Genomic DNA, 24,348 nt, shown 5'->3' with positions numbered 1-24,348 from the left:
AAAAGCAGCCCGGTGCTCAGCGCCTGCTGCTGTATATGGACCAAGGCTGGGGGTGTCCTGTGTATCCGCACTGGTGCTGAAGTCCCCTAAATCTGGGATTCCTCCAGGACAGAGCAGATGGAGCCAGGGTTCTGGGGCCAGATCCAGAGGAGTGCAAGACCCAATGTCGATCCATATGAGGGTGCAAACTGGAAAGGCTTCTCTGGTGCAGAGCTGCTGAGGTCCCAACATCTCCTCTGCTTCCCTCTGGTTTGGGGTTGCTGCACCCTCACGGGGCTGATTTCAGCTCTGAGCCCCCAACCAGACCTTGCTGCTCATGGCTGCTGCCCCTGGAGCACCAGCATCGCCAGGCTGGCTGGGAGGTGTGTTGGTTGTGGGTTTTGTTTTGCTTTTGGTTTCGCTCTGCTTCCTTAACCAGCAAGAACAAAGGCTGTGTGAATACTAAATGCAAGCGTGTCTGCCTGTCAGGCTGTTCTTGTCACCTTTTGAACAACTGGCCAATTCTAATGCGTTTTGACAGGCAAGAGCTCAGAAAGGTAATATATTTCTGAAAAGCTCTGTAAAAATAGCTGGACAGGTGCAGAGGCTCTTCCATGGGCTCAACAGAGAGAAAACCTGCAGCATGAACTCACATCTTCGGGGCTGACAAAAAATCTGCTTGGGGCTTTCCATGAGAAAGTAGGACTTGGTCATGCTGCTGGCCATGCAGGACCATGGTAGTTACCTGAATTAAGGTGGATACTGAGAGGAAAAGGAATCAAGAAGGGGCAAGACCATATTCACTGGGGCAAGGAGGGAATAGTGGGAGTAAGTAATTTTAAAGGAAAATGAATGTCTTGCAGTTCTTTAACCCTTCCCATTCAAAGGACCCTGCGTACCTGTTGTAGGAAGCTGCTGGGTATCTCTGTCACCTCTATACAAGTGCAGAAATGGAGGCAGAAGAGCATGGAAGGTCTGTGACAACATCTGACGTGGTTTCTGAGCACCCTGCTTCTCACCTCGGAGCCTCAGCCGCAGGGCACTCTGTTTTCTTGCAGCCAAGGAGAAGTTGGAGGTAGAGAAAATGAAGAAACTGTTGGTGGCTGCCATTTCTCATGAAAAAATGGAGTGGTATTGTCTATTTTTATAATAGGTTTTTCAGAAAGTCTGCCAGGATTGATTTTAAAACTGTAGAATTAGAGAATCTCTGACATCGCCAGGTCAGTTGCTCCAAAGGTTAATAATTTCTATTAAAAACAACCCTTTGCTTCTCACACAGTGTGTGGGGATGCGGAATGAAGGCATGGGTCTGCTCTCCTCTCTGCTTTTTACTTTGCTGGCTGCCAAAACAAGAATTTCTTCCAGAATTTCCACATACTGACAGTGCAAGTGGACAATTCAACGCTGCTCCCAAATGCCCAGATGTGATGGGGGCTGACCTCCCCACCTAAATAAACCGAAATAAATCTCCTCTGCCCTGCTAGGAGCTCACATGTGAAAGCCCTGCAGCAGGGCCGGTGGCAGCCTGCCCTCCTAGGGGAGTATTTTGCAAGCTAGAAAAGAAAAGCTTAAAACCATCAGGATGTCTCACTGTCTGAGAAAATCTATCTGAGATTATTCCGAGCCTTGTTCCCAATCAACCCGAGGCGACGGGAGAATTGCATGCTCCTGTGATTTAATCAAGAAGGACGCAGCGTGGTCCAGCCGCTGTTCGGCTGCTGCTCAGAGCACAGCTGTGGCAGCCGGGCAAAGCCATTCCCAAAAAGCAGCAAACGGGCCTGTGGGGATCAACCGCCTGAAGAAATGCTTAGGCTGCACCCTGCTTAGCCCCTCCGCTCACAAAACGGCCAGCTAATAACAGGCAGATCCTCAAATCACCATTGAAGGTGTTGTGAGGGAATGGCCTCACTCTGCTAACTTTCAATAATCGGCGAAGCACCAGCAATAGAGTTTGTGCACTGCGGTGGAAGAGATCTATTAAGAGTACTTTCCAAGCCTGTGCTGCTGGGGAGAAGAGTTAATTGAAACTATAGTGCTTATTTTAATTGTGTCTGTCCATAAGCTTTAGCTGGGATTGCTGTGCCGAGCTGGCTTCCCCACTCCGATGGCTCCGGCTGGTGGTACAGTATCAGCAGCTTTGGATTTATTATCCTAAAGTGCAGCAGGACTTCAGGGCCGACCAGAAACCAGCCCTTGCAGAGAGACAGGGCTGCCTTCATCATTTCCGCAGTGGGCTCTTAGAGCCATGGGGTTTTCCTCCATCACTGCTCCCACCCAGGGCCGGTCCATATCTCCACGTCCAGCCATGCCTCCCTCCAGGTAAATAAGGATTTTGCCCTCCAGGAGGGTCTGGCTGCTGCTGTGCTGCCCAGGAGTGCTGCTTCACATTTCCAGCCTGAAAATACCTACCATGAAGAGGGTGTCCTTTACAAGTCACCTCACCCCTGCCACCTCACCAGGTGCCTGCCGGGTGCCTTCGTACCCCAGCTTTGCTCCTTGTCCCCGTGCCCTGCAGGGAGGTGATGCTGTGCAGGCAAGCCCTGCGCTCGCTCAGTCTGCGCCGGCACGGGGAAGGCAACCTTGTGCAAATTGCACTGAGTGTAAATTATCCTGATTTCAAAAGGGCTCTGCTGTGCCGAGAAAACATAAACTGGTTTTAAGGCTACGCGGGAACCAAGCTTGCTGTTTTAAAAATCTGATCACCTTGAGCTCGGGACCCCTGGGAGGTTTCCAAAGTCTCCAGCAGAGCCTTGCTTTGTTTGCGTGGATTAAAAATGTAAATATATTTAGGCTATGAATGCAGAATGGGGAGAAAATAAAAGATTAAAAAATATTATGCATTTCCGATTTTTAGATTTATGCTCTTTCTCATAAAAGCATGAATGACATTTATTTGGCTGGCTGCATAATCCATGTTAACAAGACAATTAGTATGTGCTGAAAGTTATTATTTTCCTCGGCACGTCAAAGTCAGGGCTGCTGCTGGATTTGGAATGGAGCCTTGATTCATTTCTTCTTTGTGGTAAAAGATAATATTGAATTTTTCTCCAAAGATCTTGACAGCATGTAATTAATACTATTTTTTTAAAAACTTTTTTTTTTTTCTTTCCCTGCCTTAAATAAAATGGAGCAAAACACAACAGCCTAGCTGGGGAAAAATTCAGACCAAGATGAACATTTCTTTCTTAATTGTGTATTGAGTGAATTCCTTGCTTCCAAAAAGCAGCAGATTGGCAGCCACGGGTGGATGCAACTCCCTCCTCGTCCCCTGTGCAGGTATGGGGCCCGTGTGTTCTCCAGGCACCGTGATGTCCCTAAGGGATGCGTTCGCTGGAGTTGCTTAGCTCTGCTGGAACTGGCTCAAAAACATTTCAGTGGCTGAATCTGGAGTCTGGAAAAAAAAACAACCCTGGCTGCTGCCACGTTCAGCAATTGTCCATCATTTAAAAGAGTGCAGAAATCCCGCGGTTGCTGCTCGCTTCTGCTGAGGGGAGCAGCAGCTGCTGGGGTGGCCGCGGGTTTCTCCCCATGCCCAGAGTTGCTGGGGCTGGATAAAAGGCTGGGCACGATGCCTGGGGATGCGGGCACTTGTTTGAGAGCTGCTCTGAGCAGAAAGGTGTGGGGATGCTGGAGAGCACCTGGATGTCTGGTCTGGGGGTTTCACATCACTGTTTAGTATAAGGCTTTGCTTCCTGGCGGTAGGGGGAAGTGAAGCCTGGCTTGGCTGGGGAGTGGTGGCGGCTGAGGCCAGGAGGAGACAAGCGCTGGAAATCCAGAAAAGTTCCATTTAACTTCTGTTGGATCTGACAACGCTGACCTGTGCCTGTCCTTCCCAAGACCCTGCCCAGAGCAAGAGCGGTGGTGCTGAGGAAGGAAACCCAGCCTGGCCAGCAGGCAAGGTGCTGCTTGAGAACTTCTTATCAAAAGGTGGAAAGGCCATAGTAAAACAGGGGGGTTAGTGCATGCGAGGATCTCCCCCTGTCCCTGTTAGAATTCTGGCTCCACCACCAGCAGTGGTCCCAAGCAGGGGGCTGCTGTGGCTGGGCACAGCAGGGGAGCACCCTCAGGGGCCGAAGCCCTGTTTCTGGTCTCCCCAGGACATTGTGGCCCTCCCTGCAACTGGGGGGAGCATTTTTCTGTGCTCTGCTGGGAAGAGGCAGCGCAGGGCACTGCCGTCCTCATGCCTGCCAAAGCGGAGCGAGATGGGGCCAAGCGCCTCTGGCAAACAGCAGCTGTGGCAGGGAGATCGATGAGAAACTTCAGGGAGGTGACAAGACTTGGGGTTAAGGATGACAGATGGGAGCGCTCCTGGCAGCACGTCAGTCATCGCGGCCATATTTCAGTTCCCAGAAGGGTGCTTTTTATTTAGGGTCACCAGTGTTTCCCAGCTGGCCACCGCTGCGGCTTGCATGAGCATGGGGCTGGGTTTGCCCCCTGGACACCCAGAGGGGCAAGCAGAATTGCAGCATTTGTTTTCTTGTCACCCAAACCCATTCTTTTATCCATGTTCCCTGATTTTGCTGTGAATCGTTTGTTGATGAGGGATGTTCGTTGTCCCAGAGAGGGTGCCCTGGGCATTCCCCCACCTGCCCCTCTGCTCCATGCAATGAACGTGGTGAGGCCTTACCCCATGGTGGGAGGAGGCACCAGCCTCTGGGAGAAGTTGTGGGGTGACAGGCACACATCAACCCTGAACAAATGTTAATTGCATTCATCAGAAGAAGAGGTTAAGCCACTTCAGCTGATACCTGTTGTTCTGGGCTGTGTCCACCCCGAGCACCGACACAGACCCTTTCAGGAGGGACTATTTCTATTTTCTCTTGCTGTCCAAACACAAGAATAAATTAGACCCCAACAACCATAAATGTAAGCAATTCCTCCAGTATTTTTCTCATATCTCAGCCCATTTTTGCCATTATTTCCGTAACGAGCCATCCTCTGCCTGCTCTATGGAGCTAATGCCTCACTCCATCAGTCGCCGTCCCACCTTCCTGCAGCACCTCGGCAGCAGGAGCCTGCGTGGTGAGGCTGTTCTCTAGGCGTGTAGGCACCAGCAAAACCTGCTGCAGATTTGGACGGAGAAAGCAGAGCCCGGAGCAGCCCTGCTCTGCCTGCCCAGCACCCAGCAGGGCTGCTCAGCATCCCCAGCAGCTCCCGATCCACCCCACCTCTCCCCAGAGCTCGTTAGCGCAGCACCCAACCTGGCTCAATTAAAGACACTTGCAGCAGCTCTGCACAGATGTACCCTAAGGGGAAAGCGCTGCTTATTTGTTCTGCGCAGCAGTTTGGATACCTGTAAACAGGCATGCATCCTGCTAAATGCATCCGTGGTAATGAGCTCTTACGTAATTAATATTTCAAGCATTCCCATGCTGGATTGATATACTGTAAATGAACAGTGTCAGATGACAACGGAAATTAGATAAGGAGCAGCTGGAAGTGATCTGCATGTAGTTAAGATCTAGCCCTGCTAGGAAACTGCTTTTATTAGCAGCAACCTGAAAAAACTTCAGGGATTTTCAGAGTGGTGCCCTACCTGCGGGGCAAGAAGGGGGGCTCGCTGTCTGGCACCCCAGTGCCCGTCATCAGGACCAGATCCTTCATTAGCACCAAGCAACATCCTTTGCAGCATGGTGCCTACCGCATTCATTAGCTGCTTGTAATTGGCCCATGATTTGGAAATTGCATGCAGGATTTGGGGGCAAAAGAGCTTTTTCTGAAATTCATAATGAAACGAGGAACTGGGTAGCTGAGTGCAGGGATTTGAATTTCAAGTGTGGATGCTCTGCTTAATGAAAGGTAGGATTTCTTCAGTGACTACTGAGGGTTACCAGCCGTGGGTTCCCTGAGCAAAAAATACAGCTGTGCCACCCGCATCCCAGTGACAAATTTGCCAGTTTCTCTAAGTTATTATCCACCTCGGTGTATGGTTTGCGGTTCATTTTTGACATGTTATTTGTAGACTGTGGGTTTGGTTCTAGATCTTTGATTGCTAATAGATTATTCAGTTTATTATCATGTTTTATGTTGTGCGTGTTGTGTCTCCCTTGAATATTTGCCAGATTTCCATTATTTATTTCAGAGGAGATGCTATGGTCACTTCAACATGAGTGGTAAACAAAAGTTTGAAGGCTGGCTGATTTGTTTCTGTTAGGATGAGAAAGCAGTGATATGTAGCAGCTTCATTTTTTATGTAGCCTTCTTTTTAAATCATTCATCCTTTTATTTATTAAAAAAAAATGCACATCAGTCTTGTTTCCTTATGCACAATAGAGATAATTCAAGCAGATTTTTGAGCCAGAATTCAATGCATCTGCTACACCAGCAAGTTCTGTGACTGGAAAGTTAAATGGCTCACGTCCCACACCTGGGACTTCCCTTGTCTTACTGCCCTGAAGCACGGAGCAGAGGGGCAGCATCCTGCCCCTGCCTGCCTCCTCCCACACCTCCTGTGGTCTCCTGGCCTGCAGGCATCCTGGCAGGCGAATAGCGCCCAGCATAGCCTGAGTCTGTCTTAGAGACAGGCTTCAGGATGCTCGTTTTGTCCTAACTTGTGGAAAACGCAGCTAGAAGATGTGATTGTCCCATGTGATGCCAGCTACAAGAAGGGATTTAAGTCTCAATGGTCAGATCTGGAATATACGGGAATTATGATCATTATAGGAGGCTAGGAGCTGCCTCCCACTTCTCTTCTGATAAAATATATTCTGTTCAATCTTGGAAATATATCTATTCTATGCAATACATGTGTAACGTTACAGGCTTCAGGTGTCTGTGATTGTTCCTGGGCCCAAAATATACCTGGTAGCAGCCATTAGGCACCTGGAGCTCATGTCCTGTTGGGAAGCAAAACAATTCTTTAGTCCTTTACAAGGCATGGTATCAAAAGAAGCAATTTATTTTCAGTTTGGATGAAGAACGCTTGCAGAAGAGAAACCCCTGTGATAATAAAACTCATTTTACCAAAAAAAAAAAAAAAAAAAAAAGAGAGAAAAATGTTCCTTGTATAAAACATAAACTCCTTGCTGTGGAAAACTATTGAGGCAAGTAGATGAGTAAGATTATAAAAAGGATTAGATACGGATTATCCAGGATTAAAGCAATGAACTCTCTTGGATAAAATTCAGAAGAGGTTTTCATCCTAGTGTGTTTAGGTCCTAGATAAGCTATTACTTCACGTTAGGAAAAAACACACCTCTCCTGCATGGCAAGGATCAACAGATTGTTTGGGCTTTCTCCATTGCCTCCTTAAAAAAAAAAAAAAAACACCAAACCCTAAACTGAACAAGAGGCTGAACACGAGTGGGTGGCAATATGGTACCTGGTGGCGTTCAATGTAGTTCAATATACAGTAAGCACATGGGGGTAAGAATACTGTTAACTGTACGTGTGTGGGTGTATGCACACAGATTTACACGTGTGTATGTGTAGAGATGCACTCTGACGGGCCTGCTCCCAACCAGTGGCCTGGGATGCTGCATGTAGAACAGGTTGTCCTAGAGAAAGTGCCAGCTTGGTGCTCAAAAGCAATCAAGGAGGTGAATCAGGTGCAAGGGGTTATTGAGGAAGAAGCAGGAGGTCTCCTCTCCTCTGCAAGAGCTGCTGCCTCTGTGCCCAGCTCTGTGGGTGCCTGGGTTAGGAAAGCAAAGGGCACAGAGAGGCTTCTTCCCCGGGGACTAGCAGTGAAGGGGCCAAAAAGTCCGAGCTGGGAACAAAAAGGTGGAGGGGAGATCATGGCAATGCTTGAGAAAATCAGGAGTGGTTTGACTTGGAAAGAGAGAGTCACTGCCACTTCTAATGCCGTGCAGACTGCAGGTTCCCAAAACCCCAAGGAAGGGGCTGCTGCAGGCTGTGGATTGCTGCGGTGTGGAGCTCCTGAGCACAGACATCACGATGTGGCAGCCTGGCATTGAATTTAAAAGGCTGGCTAGCAAAAATGTACAGAGGAGCTAAATCACAAAGGATTTCCCAGCCTAGAGGGCCATGGCCTCCGGCTCGGCAGTCCCTTGAGCCAGAGGTTCAAATAAGCCAGAGGCTTTGCATAAGCCATTCTCCAAGGCTTCCAGCACTGTCCCACTAGAGCGAAGGATGGTTTTCTGTGCAGACTGATACAGAGCTGTAATCCACAGCATCACCTTCCCCAGCTGTTTGCTCCTGGAACTGCACTGGTCCGAGCCATCAGCTCCATCCCTCTGTCTAATAAAGGAGCTGTTGCCTGGTTGTAGACAGCGAAAAATAATTTTCAGATGTTGCTGCTACTCTCAGCAGGGTGTAATAGAAACTCATTACCGTTCACAAGTCTAACTTAATTACATTTTTTCTTGAAGGATGTTATGCTGGCTCAGCAGGAAAGGGGGACTCATCTGCATACATTCAGGGTCTGTCTTCTCAAAATTTAGCAATATCCATGGTAAATGCTGAAGAAAGGTGGGAAATGACTGTAGGACCTCCTTCTGATCAGTGCAAACTGTGGCAAGGATCTGCCAGACTTACAGAAAACAATATCCTGTAGCTAGATCAATTGAGAATGAGACCTCACCTTGCTCCTTCTGTGGTTATTGTTTTCATCAGACAGTCACAAAAAATTAAAATTAGCGTTTCCTTCATTGCTCAAAACTTCAAGGCTTAGCTTGGTTTGTATTTCCTTTGCAGAAAGAAATGGTGTTATTGAGAGGGGAAAAGAAAAGAGTTGGAATTCCACCTGGGGTGATGAAAGCAATCTCGGGTTACCTATAGATGACGTGAGTATAATTTGGCTTTGTGTGTGTAAGGCGTGAAGGCGTGTTCTGGCATCCTGTTGGGCACTGACTGTGGGGTGTGTTGCTGCAGGTCCCTGAGGAGCAGGGAGCGAGGAGCCCTCCTCCACGGGCAGCTCCTCCACAGGCTTCACCTCCAGTGGTGCTGCAGCACCTGGCCCAGCTCGCTGCAGTTGGGAGATGAAAATTCCCATTGCTCACAAATTCCCATGCCTGTGAGCATTTTGTTGATGGTTGCCTACCCCGAGGGCCAGCACAGCCCCACAAGGAGCTCTCAAGGTCAGCCCGGGAGGGCTCCGAGGTCTGGCCTCACTCAGGGAGGTGATTGCTGCATCACGGTGCACAGGGAGCAGGAGATGAGCTTTGCTTGCAGGCTCCAAGGCAGGAACAAAAAGGAGGTGAGAGGGGAAGAACCACCCCTATAATTAGCTGCGTAATTAAGCTTCCTCTTGGGCAGGGAGCACTGGGCCGGTTCTGCCTCCCGTGAAGTGTGGTGACACCTCCATCGCCTCTCACTTAAGAGAAATAAATCGGTGCCCAGAAGGCTTTCTCCAACAGGGGACGCGGATACAAAAACAATTCTTGTTGCAGGCTTAGCAAGTGTATTTGGGGTTAAAATGGATGGATTTAGCCACTGATATGGGATAGGGGATTGCCTAGCGATGCATGGGGTCCCAGCGGGGAAGAGAGAAAGTCTGAAACAAAGCAAAAGTAATTAAATAGAGGCAGAGCAAGCAGCACTTCTGCGCTGGATAATCTATGCAAACTACAAGGGTTCTTGTTCGGACAATCAATAAACCAGCCCGTTTCATTTTATTTTTGTGTGGTTGCATGTACTGGCTATATTGTGATGGAAACATTGTGAAGAATTGATTCACAGATAGAAATATATGTGGGTTGCTTGTGGTTTATTAAGAAGATCAAGATAACAAGTGCTGCATTATTGATCAAACCCAGAGGGACACTTCCTTTTTTTCTTCTTGTCGATGAAATCCAGTTGTAATTATTTTTTCCTTTTTCTCATTCTTCCTTTCCGCTCACCCCTCCCTAACCCTCTGGAGATGCAGTAATGAAGTAAGTGCAAAAAATGTCAGTCAGGGCTGGCAATGGGCAGGAGAGGGGTAGAAAGGAGACAAGCAGAGAGATTGGGAGGGAAGAAAGCATTTGTCAGCGTGTATGGGAGCGCTTCTCTGCTAATGTTCATCACTCAAGCTTAACGGGGATGGGAGCTTAACAGGAGCCCAAGTAGCCTTTTTTATTTGCACTTTAGGAATCTTTTACCGTGGATTTAAATCTTTATTTATAGCACAACCAGGCCTGCCCGCTGGCTCCTGTGCAGAGCTGGATTTACCAAGAATGGGCTTTGCTGTGGGCAAGGGGAGGGGGCAGCTGGTGTTTTGGCAGAAGAAAATGGAAGGTCTTCTCGTGGGGCCCTGCAGAGACTGGCTGGTGTGTGCCCACCCCTCCCGTGAGTTGGAGACCAGCAGATCAGAGCAGGCAGACACCTACAGCTTTTCCTTTTCCATCTCTAATTTTTGCACGTAGCTGTGGGTACCTTGGCTGCTCTCTCCCGGTGATGGGCACTCCTCGGGGACAGTGTCCAGCTCAGCCACAGGGCTGGTAAGTGCCAGTTAAGCAGATCTGCTGTGAAGAAAACCCTCAGGTCCTGGGAAAGACCACTTGTTCCTTCTCTTCTGTCTTTGCTCCCCCTTGCCTCCCTCTCCTGGAAGCAGAGGAGAGCCTGTGATTCTGCTGATCTGTCACATACCAGGGGCACTATCAGCTGGGCAGCTCACTGCTGCCGTACAGCCCCTGACCACATCAGTGCTGCTTTTCCAGCCCTGGCGATGAACCTGGAGCCACAGGTGGCTGGGCACTTCACTGTCACATCCCACCAGGACTGACTGCTGTTCCTTCTGCTCCTCTCGTTGTTGCTCAGTTTGTGCAGGTTCAGCTCTCTCACCACTTACATCCCACGGCCCCCTAAATTTGACAAGACTTGGCTGGGTATAACTGAGCTGAGAGCGGACCAAAGTCAAGCGTAGCAGTGACAGGAAAAGGCCAGAATTAAATTGGTTTATATGCCTGCCTTGTGCACATAAGTGTTATGACCATGGTCATGTTTCAAAGCTCCCTGCTAGCACTTTGTGTCCCTGCCAGGAAGGATGAGATGCTCTGACACTCCCAGGGAGAGCATCACCAGCTGGTTTGGGTTTATTTTTAGCTTAGGAGTGATTCTGTTTGTTTGTTTTTTCTTGTTTTCTGAAATACCTGACTCATTTTGGCTGAGCTATTTCAAACCTCTTCAGCCTGATGTGGGCACTCAAGATAGCAAATGTTAGCCTCGCAGAGAAGTTGGCGTTATAACGCAAAGCAGACAGGTCTATCAGGGGGCACTTCTACCGGGGTGGTGGTTCTGCTCCTGATGGTAATGCTTGCAGCCAAAATATGTTTATGTAAAGAAGAAAAATAAAGGCAGATGTAGGTCCCTAAATTCCAGAGTCCCCTTCTTACTTGAGAACAGACAGCGAAGTAGCCAAATGCTAGAGTACACCAGTGGCCAGGAGCTCATAACACGACAAAGACAGATGGCACTGCACATTAACCTTTCTGTTGGGATCGGCTTTGGCACGAACACCTAAAAGGCTTAGGAGAGGTGTTAAGACCCAGTGGTCACTCGAGGTTTGTCCTACTGACAATGAAGAACAAGGCAAATCCTGGAAGCATTTCAGGCTTCCTCTCCCCAGCACATTTACACTCCTAATTTAGGTTGCTGTCCCAGGAAGGTAGACTTACTTTTGCCTAAACAAAATGACTACAGCATGTCCTATAGCAGCTCCGGCATCACTAACAGAGGTGGGAGAGGGCATGAATCAGAGAAGATAAATTTTATATTCAGAGGTAGTCTAGCAAGTTCTTATGGCACTTAATAGCTGGCATACTCCCACTGCAAGGGAAGCAGAAAGCAAATTCAATCATTTCTGTTACAAAAATCCCACCGCTCTTTATTATGTGCACAGATGGTGTCTCAGGAGCTTTGCTGCCAGTGCTCTGCATGCCTAATGCCAGGCAGGGAGCATTGCTTTTCCAGCCCAGGTGACAGTGGGAAAGCTCCTTTTTTTTTTCATTTGCTAGAACTACATGGATTTCCATGCACTCCCATTTATACATTTCATCTAAACCAAGCAAAAAGTCCAGATATTACTGCGGACCATATTTAGTGGAGATGAAAGCAGAGACACAAATGAGAACTGATTACGCACCATGGAGGTGAAAAGCTGTTGCAAACAGAAAAACAAATAGAAGGGGATTGCAGGACATCCAGTACAATGGGAAATGGAGTTGCTTTACCTTAAATCCTTCCACATGTATCTTACCTGTAAGGGTAAAGTGTAGAACCAGATAGACCTCTGGAAATGTTTCTACTCCAGAAATTGAATAATCTCACTTAAACGCCTTCTTGCTTTTGATGGAGGCTTCTTAATACAACACTGCCTTTTGCAAGAGCTGCATTTCTGCAGCTGTTTATAAATTTCCCTAAACTGGCCTTTTCTAACAATCATCATCTCTTTTGAGCTGGTCACTGTGTGCTGTAGTTGTGTTCCATGACTTTGTGTTACTTCACTGTCAGCTGGGCTTGGGATCTTCTTCTGAGTAAAAGTTAGAGGACTGTAGAAAGGTCAGATCTGCTCAGCCTCTTTTTTTTTAAGTGCCGTACAAAGACTACCATTTACTTTAAGCAATAAAACACTCTGTAGGTTTATGTGTTCCCCCTCCAGCCTGAAGCTCTTCTAGCACTTAACAGCTGTTGTGTTATGATGTACAGCACCACTAGGACACAGCAAAGCACTATCCCAGGTTCAGAGGTAGGAGAAAAAGCCACAGAGGACCTGGCTGGCTTTTGAGAATCACAGATCTTATCTCAAAAATGCTTTGGGCCAGTAGGATCAAACTGCAAGGTCCTCTCCAGCTGGCAGAATTTGGCATAGCTCCATCTAATTGCATGCTGGTAGAATAATTACTGCCAGCTGAAAAAATGGGATGGGCATGGCTTTTTTTTTTTTTTCCCTTTTTCTTTTTTTCTTTTCTTTTTTTTCTTCCCCTTCTCCTCCTCCTCCTTCTCCTTTACCAGAGGAGATAAATACCCTCATGCTGTAGTTGGTGGGCTTTGCCCTTGGCTGTGTAGTTTGTGTGTTGTTGAGTGGAAATATGCGTTAGAGGGGAAGGTGAAAACAGTCAAAAATTCAGGCTATATGAGTAGTTATTTTGGTTTTATGCACATGCCCAGAGTATCTTTATATTCAAGAGCTGGACTCGATGATCCTTGTGGGTCGCTTCCAGCTTGGGATATTCTATGATTCTGTATTTAATATGCTGGAGGTCATAGATTTAATATGTGTGACATCTTACAGGACCACAGCCCAACTGAGATATACTGACTGCAAATGATTTCAGGTAGAACAGCTTCTGTTGCAGAGCTTTTGACCCTTGGTCAATTGAAAACCAAAGGATGTAGCACAGAGCCTCTGAGCTGCCTTCATCTCCTACAGCTGGGCCAAGGTAAAACTGAGCTGCTTGGGAACTTTAGACAGAGTTTGGAAAACAGACCTTGAGTTCTTGATTCACCAGGACCAGTGCCTCTGCTTCCTTTAGCAAGTTCAAGAATTCAGGTTTTTCTCATAATAGCGGGCCTAATGGTCTCCGGGTTGACCAGCCAGAAATGGCAATATTAGAACTTCCTGAGAATTTTGTCCTAGATCTTTTACTACCAGCATTTGCTTCCAGATTGCTCTGCTGATCTTAATCGGTTAATCAGTTCTATTAGACAATTGCAGAGCGCACTGTGGCTCTGCAATCTTTTTGTGTTTACTGCAGTGTCATTATGCTCAGTGCTTTATTTTCCTCTTGGTCTTTCTTTTTGTTTTCTGTTGTTTGTGAATTAGAAGGCGTAGGACTTTTTAGCCGTGCTCAGTTTGCCCTGCCCTGCCTTGGAAAACTGAAGTGGATGCTGAGGGAATTGAGGGGTGGTCATTTGCCTTAGCATAATTCTGCTGACTTCTGAAAGAAGTTTAACATTCCTCGCCTTTCACCTTCAATGCCACTAGCAGAGCTGACCTGAGATGCTGGCCCAGAGGAAGTTAATAAGATAGCTTGCACCACGAAGCTAGAGGAGTCGATAGTAATGAATATTTAAGTGGTGGAATTTTCCACTGCCATCACTGAACTTTTTTTCTACTAATTACTGCCATTAATAAAGTGCTGCCAACACCTGACTAATGAGGACTCAGCACCAACTTTACTTAATCTATGGCCTTTTGTCTTCTTGGTTGTGCAATGCACGTGACAATTGCCAGGTTGCTGAGACAGCTTAAGGAGAGTTTGGAGATGGAGGTTTTAGAGAGTTTAATAGAAAGTGGAAGCTGTCTTGCAAGAAGTCTATGTTGATGAAAATTAAACTGAAATTAATGCTTTCTGGAGTTCAAGTAAATGCTAGCTCTTTTTGTCTCCTGTCAGATGTTCAGAGAGATGGCTGATGTTGTTTTCTGCTTTCTAGGATGACTCTTGATGTCTGAAAGAGGAAGAATTTCCTGAATTTGCTCACTGCTCCCGTCCTTTCCCTGCAGACACCGGTGAATATCTGCTCCAGGGAGAAAAGAGGTGAGGACACATGATGCTTTATGCATGCAAGGTTGGTGGCTCTCTACTGTATGGTAGCAAATGGTGAGGAGTTGGAGCTCTGCTTTCTGCTGTCAGAAATCAGAACGAAGTCTTGAATTCTTTTGTTTCAGTCTGATTTACTGTATGTGCCAGTGAAAAAAACGAAGTGCTCCCAGGAAGAAACAATTCTTCATTTGCTTAATTCAGAGCTCTGGGTTGAAGCTCTTATTTCATTTCCAACCTGACTTTTTAAGAGTGTTTAGGCAAACATGGAGTTCCTATAGTGCATGCAAAATCTTCCACTGCCCCTAAAGGTACCTTACCACAAAAGTTGGTTCGTTGTATAAAATCAGCATAGCTGCAGTTTATTGGTGAATCTTTTCAAAGAGGCCATTTGTAGCTGTAGGACCATGATTTTTCTCATGCTGTTAGCTGGTACATAACACACTAGGTGCAGCCAAATGCCGGGTATGTGATCCTCATAGGGAGGATGCTCTGTTTTGAGGGATGTGGCAGTGACCTGGTGGGAGTGCCTTCCATCTGAATTTTGTGTGGCTTTAGGGGAGGCTGTGAAGAGCAAGTTAAGAGATGGAAGTCAAATCCCTCACTCGGGAGCAGGTCTGAATCCTCTGAGAGTGTGGAATCACTGCCACCCTTGAGAAAAGGTGGGGGTGTAATTGCAGAACTGAAAAGCCAGCCTGACTTCCAGAGATGGGGTTTGGGACTGTGAATTTCAGTCGACACCAAGCTCTGACTCCTATCATTTTAGAGTTGTTTCATGTTTAAACACTGCAATTGCTGTTAAATGTGAGTTCTCTGAGCTTTAATAAAAATAGCATCACATTAACCTAACGAGTTTTTACAGACGAGATTGATAACATTTATTAAAGGGCTTATATAATGCATTTGTCTGCAATAAAGGGTGATAGGACTCGATGACCTGAGAGGTCTTTCTGCTCCCAGTGCTCCTCTTGCAGGTGGACCAGCCACGAGAGGGCAACAAAGGCTTGTGGGCCGTAAACAGGCTGTAATTAAAAATAAATTAACATATAACAAATCTGTCAGCTCAGGAAAAAAATATTGCTGCTGTTCACTGGAAGCTGGCGTGACAGCCTCCTTTAGCAGCACCTCTTCACAGGGGTGGTGCGTGTGGAGAACGAGGCTGGGTGCTGTCTGGAAATAAAAAGGAATGGGTCATCAGTCATCCTTTTTGTTGCAATAGTTACCACTGGGAGCTTTGGAGAAATGTGGTCCCTGAAGTTGTCTTCTCCTCTTCAGGGGATGACCAGAGTAGTGTATCCCAGTTTGTGAGTCATTGCCCTTAGAAAGCAGGAGGACTGGAGAGTGGAGAGCACAGGAGAGTGTTTGAGAACTCAGTGGAGAGTGTTTGTGATGATCTCCAGCCTTGTTTTCTCTTTAATAATACTAAGCAAAAGTCAAAAGACCTGATGTTGATGGGTGCTTTCCCTGGATGCAGTGGAGCACAGGTGAGTGGTAGCAGTGTGGTCGTGGCTGGACCCTGTAGTATTGGCTCTACAGCAATCTGGTAAGATCTCCTTTCACAAATGCACTGGATGTTTTTGCATCTCTGGAGTCCTTGGAGGTGGCATTTAAAACAGCTTTCTGCAAATGTTGGTACTACAATGTAAGATTTCTGTAGTCTCTGGATTCGTCTCTCCAGGTTAACTTCCATGTAAATTTTGGGTTTTCTTCCCTGGATCCAGGAGCCCCATTTAATTTCAGGAATTCCCTCCTATACTTGCCAGCGATTTGTGTGGGTTGCTGTGATATTGCAGTTGTCTCCATACGGTCTGCAATTGCCAAAGATGTTACCCTGAGGTGCTGGAGGATTTTATGGGGTTTAATCCTATGCATCATGTTCCCTAGCCTAAGCACTGGAGACGTGGTCAACACTTGCCTCTGCTGTGCTAAAATACTCATTGCTAAGGCATGCGCTGCTGCTGAGAGTTTGTGGCTTGCATCTTGCATTTTTCTCTGGTGTGTTTTGTTGCTGTTTGCTTGGGACCCCCCTCCCTCCCCACTTTATTATTTTTTTTTTAATTTCTCATGGAGCTCAATGATTATCTCTCTTTGGATTTAATTAGCAGTTAATGTACAAGGATTGCCCCACACTCTAACCACCTAACAGCTCCTTGCTCGTTGGTAGCTAGAGCAGTGGCATGAGGCAGGTCAGAGGGTTCCTTAAAGGACTTAAAATCCTTTTTTGACAGAACTGAATAAAATGTACGTTAACATAAAATCACTGCCTCATAAAGGCTGTGGTAGAATCCCCATCACTGAAAGCTTTCAAGATGCAATGGACAGAGCTGTGGAGAATCTTGTCTAGGCTCCCTTTTCCCACAAAAGATTGGATTTGATGGTCTCTTGAGGTCCTTCCAACCTGGGCTGCGCTGTGTTTCTGGGAGAAAGGCGGAAGGCTGTAGGAAACTTGGGGAAAGGGAGGACAAAGAAAGGGTGCAGAGAGGGAAAGGTGGGGACTGTTGCTCAAGAAAATGGGGAAAGCAGCTGGAAAAGAGGTGGTGGAAAGTTTATGGATCGTGTGGTGGGCGCTTTTCTGTCCTTGGTGGTCCAGTGATGAGCAAGAATATCTAAATATTTAATATGGAGGGTCTGGAGGGGAAATTTTCTGCAGCCTGTTTGTCTGGGGCAGTATTTGACCCTCTCCTTATGCGGTATGAATGCAGACAGCGTACTGTCAGTCAGCTACCCACGGCCAGCAGGGAAAGGACGTGACGAGGATTGTTAACTGCAAAAGCTAAAGATGAAAAACTACTACTTCCACAGACTTGGAAATAAAAGCTTCATGTGGCGTTTTTTATTTCCTTGTGCTGTGTCTTTGTTTTTAGAGGGGGAGAGAAGAACAAGGTTATTTGTGGAGGTGTTAAGTTAAGCAACTGAAAAATCTCTGACTTGGAGTTGCTGCTAGTTTCTTCTCATTTTGTTTTTTTGACCCTGACACATTCCTCTTCAGCATCTTCATAGGCTAAGGAATAAAACATGACATAACTAAGATGTACAGTGTGCTTTTTGGCTAAACCGCGGGGCTGGCAAAACATTACCATCATTTTTCTGGCTTTTATTTGAAATCATAAAGAGTTAAGCGCATCAGTTTGCTGTGGTTATTTTTTTCTTCCTTTCCCTGAATAAAAAATGAAGGAAGAGCTTGGCAGTTAATTTAATAGTTTGTTGGGAAAATATACTGATCTATGACATCATTAATTGAAATGAAGGGCAGAGAACATTTAGAGCTGCAGGAAAAAAAGTATAAAGGAATGTTTGGCAAATGACATAAAATAAAAAATGAGATCTTGGGGCTCAAAGTTACTACTAAGATAGTTTCCCAAGACTGTTCAGTGCTGAATGTGAAAGGGCAGGAAGCAGAACAACAGGAAGGGCTTTGGTAGAGGTTCTGATTTTGAGTTTGTTTTTTTTTTTTTTTTCTCACAGAATATCACAGATTAATAGATATGTCAGATAATAGCCACAGAACCTTTTCGAAGTAGCAGCCTTTCCCTGTTCTAAGGATTGTGCAGTAGTTGCTGAGCCAGTTCCAAATGCAAGCATTTATTAAGGTAGACACTAAATCCATGTGTAGATACTCAATATCTATTTTCAGTATTTTACCTTCGAAGAATGACTGCAAATAAATGATAAAAGGTGTCTGCAGGTGGCTGAGATGGTTCTTTGAGCATAGTTTTGGACATGTCTGAGGACCTCAGATGCAAGATAGACCATGATGGGCTCATTTATTATAAATCACATCTGACTAATAGTGCTGTAAATCTAAAGTGCTGCTGTTAAAGCTGGCTTATTCATCTTCACTTGACTTCTTTTGGTTATTCTTAATGGTGCTATAGGATTAAATAGAGAGTTCTGTGGTTTCACAGTACCTGCAGCCATGTAACAGCTCTTGTTTTTCCATTAAACATCGTGGAAGAAGGTAGCATCTACCATTAAGACTTGATGTCATTTTTGTGAGTGATATGTGGTTCGGGGAGAGAGGGAGAAATATTCTTGTGGTGTGAAGGTGAAACACGTCCCCGTGGGCCAGCAGCCCGGAGCATTTGTTGAAGGTTTAACATCGCTGCCTGCGAGCTGAGTGCTGAGACCAGAGGGGCTGCCTGGGGGAACCATGTTCTGCCATCATGTTCCCAACTCTTCTGACTTTGAGAGCTTTATTGTCCCACTTCAGCGATTACTGATGATGCTAGATGGCTCAATTTGTTTTGATAAGTATTGTGCCTCATACTTCAGTGGCACCTCTTGTCTAAAGGCACCTGTACCTGGGCAGTGGCACACGAACGGCTCTCGTGTGCTGCCTGCGCTCTGCAGACAGGGTTAATGCCTACCAAGAGTAGATGGAGACAGATGTCTAGGAAACATAATTGTACACCTGTGTATCTTTCTCAGAAGATACTCTCCTTTGAAATTTAAAACTTTAAGGGGTAGGATGTTAGCACAGAAATTAATTTTTAGACATCAGTGCTATCTGGTTAGAGTAATTGCTTATTATCTACTTCCCTGGGGTTTTAAGCTCTTGGAAATGACTATTTGCATCTCGGTGCGTGCTTAAAAGAAGGAGAAAATTGCACTCTATCATTTCAAGGCTCTATTCTGGCTCTCTGATATGCTAGGAGGAAAAAAGAATGTAGAAAAATCTTCCTCCTGACCCATCTGTTCCGAGGAGTAGCAGAGTCTAACACATTTCTTTGACTGGTGGGGATGGTAGCTAGCGGACTATGAGATTTGCCATTATACCTGACCTATCATGGCTAAGCCCTGCTGGCAGCCCAAAATGATCCCCATGAGCCCTACTAATATGTTAAAAGTTTATTATTATTGTTTTATTAAAAAAAAAAAAAAAAGGCAGATCAAATCATCATGTAGGTACTGTGGAAACTTGTCTCATCAGAAACCCAATACAGGCAGAGAAATCTAAATTAGGAGCAAGTATTAGGCCTCTGGATAGGAAGGTGATGGTTCTCCTTGTGTCATCAGCAGCTCAAATTTGCAGTGAGTTGTTGGAGGAGAATATCAGATCCTGTTTGTGTATATCCCAGCCCTGGTGCCAGCGGGGCTCTCAAATGTTATGCCCAACAGGTAGGTGGCTTCTGGTGGCTGTGTAGGAGCTGGGTTACAAACAGAAGATAGCTCAGACCATTACCATCAGGCTCTCTCCATGGAAGAAAGTGGAGGATAAGGGTTAGTCTCAAGAATTTTTTGCTGAGAGTGTGTTATAAAAGCTGATAGAGACCAGAAGCAGGGTCAGGACCTGAGGTGCCCTCCAAATGGACAAGTCAGAGAGAGGAAAGAGTCAGCTGGGGAACCTGGGCACAGAGAGGGAGAAACTGCCTTTGGATCACACGTGGAGTCTGATTTTTAATGTTTAAGCAATGATTAAGCACGGTGCAGGTTTGTGGGCTGGAGCCCCACTGGAGTGTGGGTAATAGAGAAGTTTTTGTCTTTCTTTTTGTCTATTTATTTGTTTCTCAGTCTAGAGTAAACACTGCTATAAAATATGCTGATGTAAAACAACTGCAAATTGAGGCATTATTTCATGGTATTTGTACCACAATTTTATTGCATTCATAGTTATTTACAGTATGTAAATAAGCTTCGCAGTGTAGAAAAATGTTCTGCTATAACTCAGTTGGTTGAACATTTTTTTAATAAAAGGGGGGAGAAAATCAACCCAAACCCTTAGATGCAAGTAGCAAAACAAGATTATGGACAATATTATGGATGTCTTTTTTGTTATGGGATTAGGTCTGTTTGAAAATAGTACCCATTTCCTGAAACGCTGAAATTTGTGTACTTCAACTACCTGCATTGTGTTATAAATCCATAATGACTATTTTCCATCAAATATTGTGTTACAATTTGAATTATTAAATGCTAAATGGCTGCGTATAGATTGCAAAGCAATGAGAATTTCCTTCCAGTTGAAAGAGAGACCTAGTGTGGGTAAGAATATAGCTTTTGATGAGCATTGCAGCATCTGTAGACTCAAGCAATTATATGCAGATGGTGCACAGGCAGTACAAAGATAAATGCAAGGTCCTTTTAAATCCTGCTTGCAGTATTCCCTACATGAATATGGACTGCGGTGTGATTGTCTGGCTTTCTTAAGGCTTAATTTTCATCCCACTGAATGCAATGGCAAAACATCTATTAATTTCAGTGGCAGCAGGGCAGGGTACTTTGGCTCTAGCAGTCTAAAAAAATTGTGGAGAGAGAGGTAGCGCACTACTTTGGCAGAAAAATATTGCTTGGGTGGCTGTAGTTTGAAGAGACTGTTCAAACAGGGAAGAGGCTTCTGTGTTAGCCCTTGTGCTTTGTATTAGCAAGTTGGGCGGATTTCCAGCACCATGATCTAGGCTACTGTTAAGCTTTTCTTTTTCTCTGCAGAAATCATGATGTTTCACAAATATAGCATGAAAAGAAGCCATTATAATGCAGCAGAAATGAGAGATCCATTCTGGCTGTCCTGACTAAGGGAGAGTTTTGAAAACTAGGTGAAGTTTGTCTGATGGATCCAGTGCATCTACTGCTAATAACGGACCAGGGGCCTCCAGGAGGTCTGCCTGCACAGCCATACATGTTTGGGGGAGCAAGTGGCCAACCTGGAAAGGGATGGATGGTGTGTTCTATAGTTCCACGTGTGTTCTGAGGTTGCAGGAGGGTGAAACAGCTGCTGTAGAGGATTTGTGGGCAGTCATAAGAGCGTGTTTAAGGAAAGCAAAGCAGCATGCCAGGCTGTCATGGGAGATGCTAGATATCCTTCTGGGGTATCCTCCAGCCACTGCGTGTCTCATGTGCTCTGCAGAGGAATAGGCAGGACGTGGTTGCTGTTAAACATGAGCACAACACTCTTCATCCTACATGGAATTGATTTCCTCTTTCACGCCAATGAACTGTCAGCTTTCCTGCAAGATATTTAGAAAACCAAACAGATCCCTTCTGTCAAATTTAATAAGTAGCCACAGTATGGAGATAGCTCTTTTTGCCACCTCTACTTTCCTTTTCTCTCTGCCTTGCCTGCAGAGCTGACCCAGCCTGCCAGGATCATGCTGGAAGCTGTGCTGTCTTGGAAGGACTTTGAGCCAATAAATCTCCTTTTTGACCAGCAGCTTTCCCACTGCTCTGCCCACCGGCTGGATGAGCGCACCTGAGCGCAGTGTGCTGTCCTGCTGGTGGTTCTGGCTGGGAGTTTGGCACCTGAAGGTCATTCCCTTGGAAACGGAAGACCTTGAGAGCCTGAAAGGTAGCAAGAGCAAATGTGCTTAAAATTCAGCAGGGAGAGCAGGTGGAGATGGGTCTAGGGTCCCTAAGGGCTGGGAGGGTCTGCCCTGTTGTGCTTGTTTTAGTCCTTGCTATCCTTCTCCACTAGCTGCTGCTTTAAAGCCATTTGCAAAGTGCACAACAAGATGCTCCAATGGCTGTGCCATGCCCTAGGACAGTGCCAAGTGTCTGACACCAAATCTGCTTCTGAACTTGGCTTCTAATGCGTGGAGGTGGGTGACCTGTGATGTATTCATGCTGATGTCTTGAAAGCAAATATATATATATATATGTATATATTTATATGTGTGTGTGTGTATATATATATATTTTAATGAAATCCTTCTGGATAAAAAATATGGAAACTAAAGAACCTAGCCCTGAAACAAGCTTTCTAGCCCCTCATTAGACTTGTGTCACCGCAGCAATGCAGAGAAGAGTTTGAAGTGGTTTGGAGGCAGCCTTTGAAGTGCAGAAGGAAGCAAAGCCATTCCTTTGTTATTATTTTTTCATGTGGCACCTAAATGGCCAGGTGCAGGGCTATGTTTCCTTTCACCCTTGACTGTTTTCTTCAGACACTTTATTTTCTTCCTTTCCCTGGTTCCCAAGAGCCAGAGAAAGCATCCCCATTCCAAACCCAGTGTGCTGGGCTCTTAATTGGTGCCAGAAAATAAAACAGCAGAGTAAGACAAGCTCTATCCAGGGCGTTTCTCTTTGTGTTTTCAGTGGTTGTCATGATCAGACCCCCAGTAATGTTCAGTAATGAATCAGAACCTTGCAGACGTGAAATAAATTAGACTTGTGAAAAGAACTTTGCCATAGAAGCAACATAAACTTTGCTATATTACCCTGAGGTGCCCGGTAATTGCTGTTGATTGTGGGGGGAAAGTCATCCAGAGGAGAAATGCAATTTGTTGCTGTGGCTACTAGCTCCCAGATTTATTATCTCTCCTCTTTCTCCCTGAGTGTTGTAAAATACACCACAAATTCAGCAGCTTCAATGGATTCTTTTTCTTTAGTGGCTGCTTTTTTGTGTGTGTATTTTAGAGTAAACTCTGTCTGCAGATCCACGGCACTGGTGGGCGCAGCATCACTGTGGGCTTGTGCTGTGATCGCTCAGTGCTTGGTGCTGGCATCTGTCAAATGCAAAGGGACTTTGGTCCTTGTCTCAACGTTGGTGCCAGTGCTGGTGTAGCCAGGGGCTGGCAAAGCAAGTGTCCCTGGAAGCCAGCCCTGTGCCGACCTCTTCCTTCCTGGGAGAAAAGCACTGATGCCACCTCGTGTCCCCTTCCCAGTGCTGAGGCTGCCAGGGGTGGGTGGGCGCTGAGGAGCAGACTGGGTGTCCTGGCTGGGTTTGGTCCATCTCTGCTGTGCCTCCTGCACCTCTCTGTTTCCCTCCCAAAAGGCTTCTGGATGCTCTCCTGGACCTGCTTTCTGGCTGGCTGGGGAACACCTCCTGTGACTCTTCATCACCAGGGAGAGAAAGGGATAGGAGCAGATGTCAGAGTCATTTCTAGCAGTCTCCTGCAGGCAGAAAGGGAGCATTCCTGGTTGGTGGGACTGAAGCAGCCATTCCTCTCTTCCTACCAGCAGCTCTTCTCATCTTCCTAATGTCATGTTATATTTTCTGGAGCGAGAACCACTGTACGCAGTGGCATCCCACACCGGTGGAAGGGACCCACTGCAGCCCAGGCTTTGCCACTCAAACACTGTTTGGTTATAGCAAGAGAGAATTTTCAGATTATCAGAAAAAGGTGATTATTTTATTTACGCATACTTTTTATACTTTGTGTGTATATATGAACATACTTCAAAAATAAATTACACGTGCACTATATTTTAGGCATATAAAACTGGGAAGGCAGCATGAGGCAGGGAATGTTCTTCCAGTGTGGGACAGCAACACATGGCACCAAGGAGACAAGGGGAGCCATTCCTTGCAGGATTTCTGTGCCAGGGAAGTCCCAGGGCTGCTTCTCTTGTTCCTCCCTGGGATTTCTGGGTGCTCCTTGGTAAGCCCTTTGAGCCCCAGTGACAGCACTGTTCCTCCGCATGCCACGAGGTGGCCAGGTGTTACTGTGATGGAGTTAAAGGTGACAGATAGGCCATTAGGGATGGCATTGCTTTTCTTTAGTCTGATGAAATCATCTGTGGTGTCAGAAGATGACAGCAGTGTATTTCTCCTTTGCCTTCATCTGGATCTGCTTTCCACTGATGCGATTTTGCTCTTCCTGGGATGAATCTGAACATGTCCTAAAGATACGGCCCACAGGATGGAATCTCGTAGAAAACATGGCACAGAAGCGGTTGTACCAGGAATGAAAACTAATGCATCAAGAGAGCATACTGTTTTCTTCAGAGGCTGATTTGTAGCAGAGCAAACAGGGAGAAGATGCTGTAGGCTCTTGCATGGTCTGGGAGTTGGGAAATCTTAGAGATCTCCTTGCCAGGAGCCTGGGAAACTGGCTCTTGATGCAGGAACCCCTTGGGTTTGAGATTTAAGAGATTCTCATTGCTTTACTAGTTAAACTCCCAAGTATAACATCTTGACTAAACTTCCTGAATTATAGTTTTATTAAATGTAATTTCTTTATTTCCCACCCTTCATTATGGAAGAGGGTTTTTGGTTAGGTTGCCTTTGGAAGAGGAATCC

At 46.0% G+C, this 24,348-nt stretch overlaps 2 long non-coding RNA genes across 6 annotated transcripts in view; both read left to right on the top strand.

Annotated features, from left to right (window-relative positions):
• The window catches only part of LOC137865578 (uncharacterized), a 35,729-nt gene extending 32,343 nt beyond the window's left edge, over positions 1–3,386 (top strand). For 3 of the 4 annotated variants that reach the window (XR_011101998.1, XR_011102000.1, XR_011101999.1), the window contains exon 2: positions 888–3,386. This is a non-coding gene — a long non-coding RNA (uncharacterized lncRNA). The remainder of the gene's footprint in view (positions 1–887) is intronic. The other variant, XR_011102001.1, reaches the window with a different exon arrangement.
• A 2,099-nt stretch (positions 3,387–5,485) lies between these two features.
• The window catches only part of LOC137865549 (uncharacterized), a 53,633-nt gene continuing 34,770 nt past the window's right edge, over positions 5,486–24,348 (top strand). The window contains exons 1-3 of one of the 2 annotated variants that reach the window (XR_011101992.1): positions 5,486–5,778; positions 8,632–8,720; positions 14,290–14,393. This is a non-coding gene — a long non-coding RNA (uncharacterized lncRNA). Of the gene's footprint in view, positions 5,779–8,631; positions 8,721–12,874; positions 13,296–14,289; positions 14,394–24,348 lie in introns of those variants that run through there. The other variant, XR_011101993.1, reaches the window with a different exon arrangement.

This window comes from Anas acuta, chromosome 16 (assembly GCF_963932015.1).
Source record: "Anas acuta chromosome 16, bAnaAcu1.1, whole genome shotgun sequence".
NCBI classification, from domain to species: domain Eukaryota; kingdom Metazoa; phylum Chordata; class Aves; order Anseriformes; family Anatidae; genus Anas; species Anas acuta.
The sequence above is the reverse complement of the archived record's forward strand: the minus strand, read 5'-3'. Positions and strand labels throughout refer to the sequence as shown.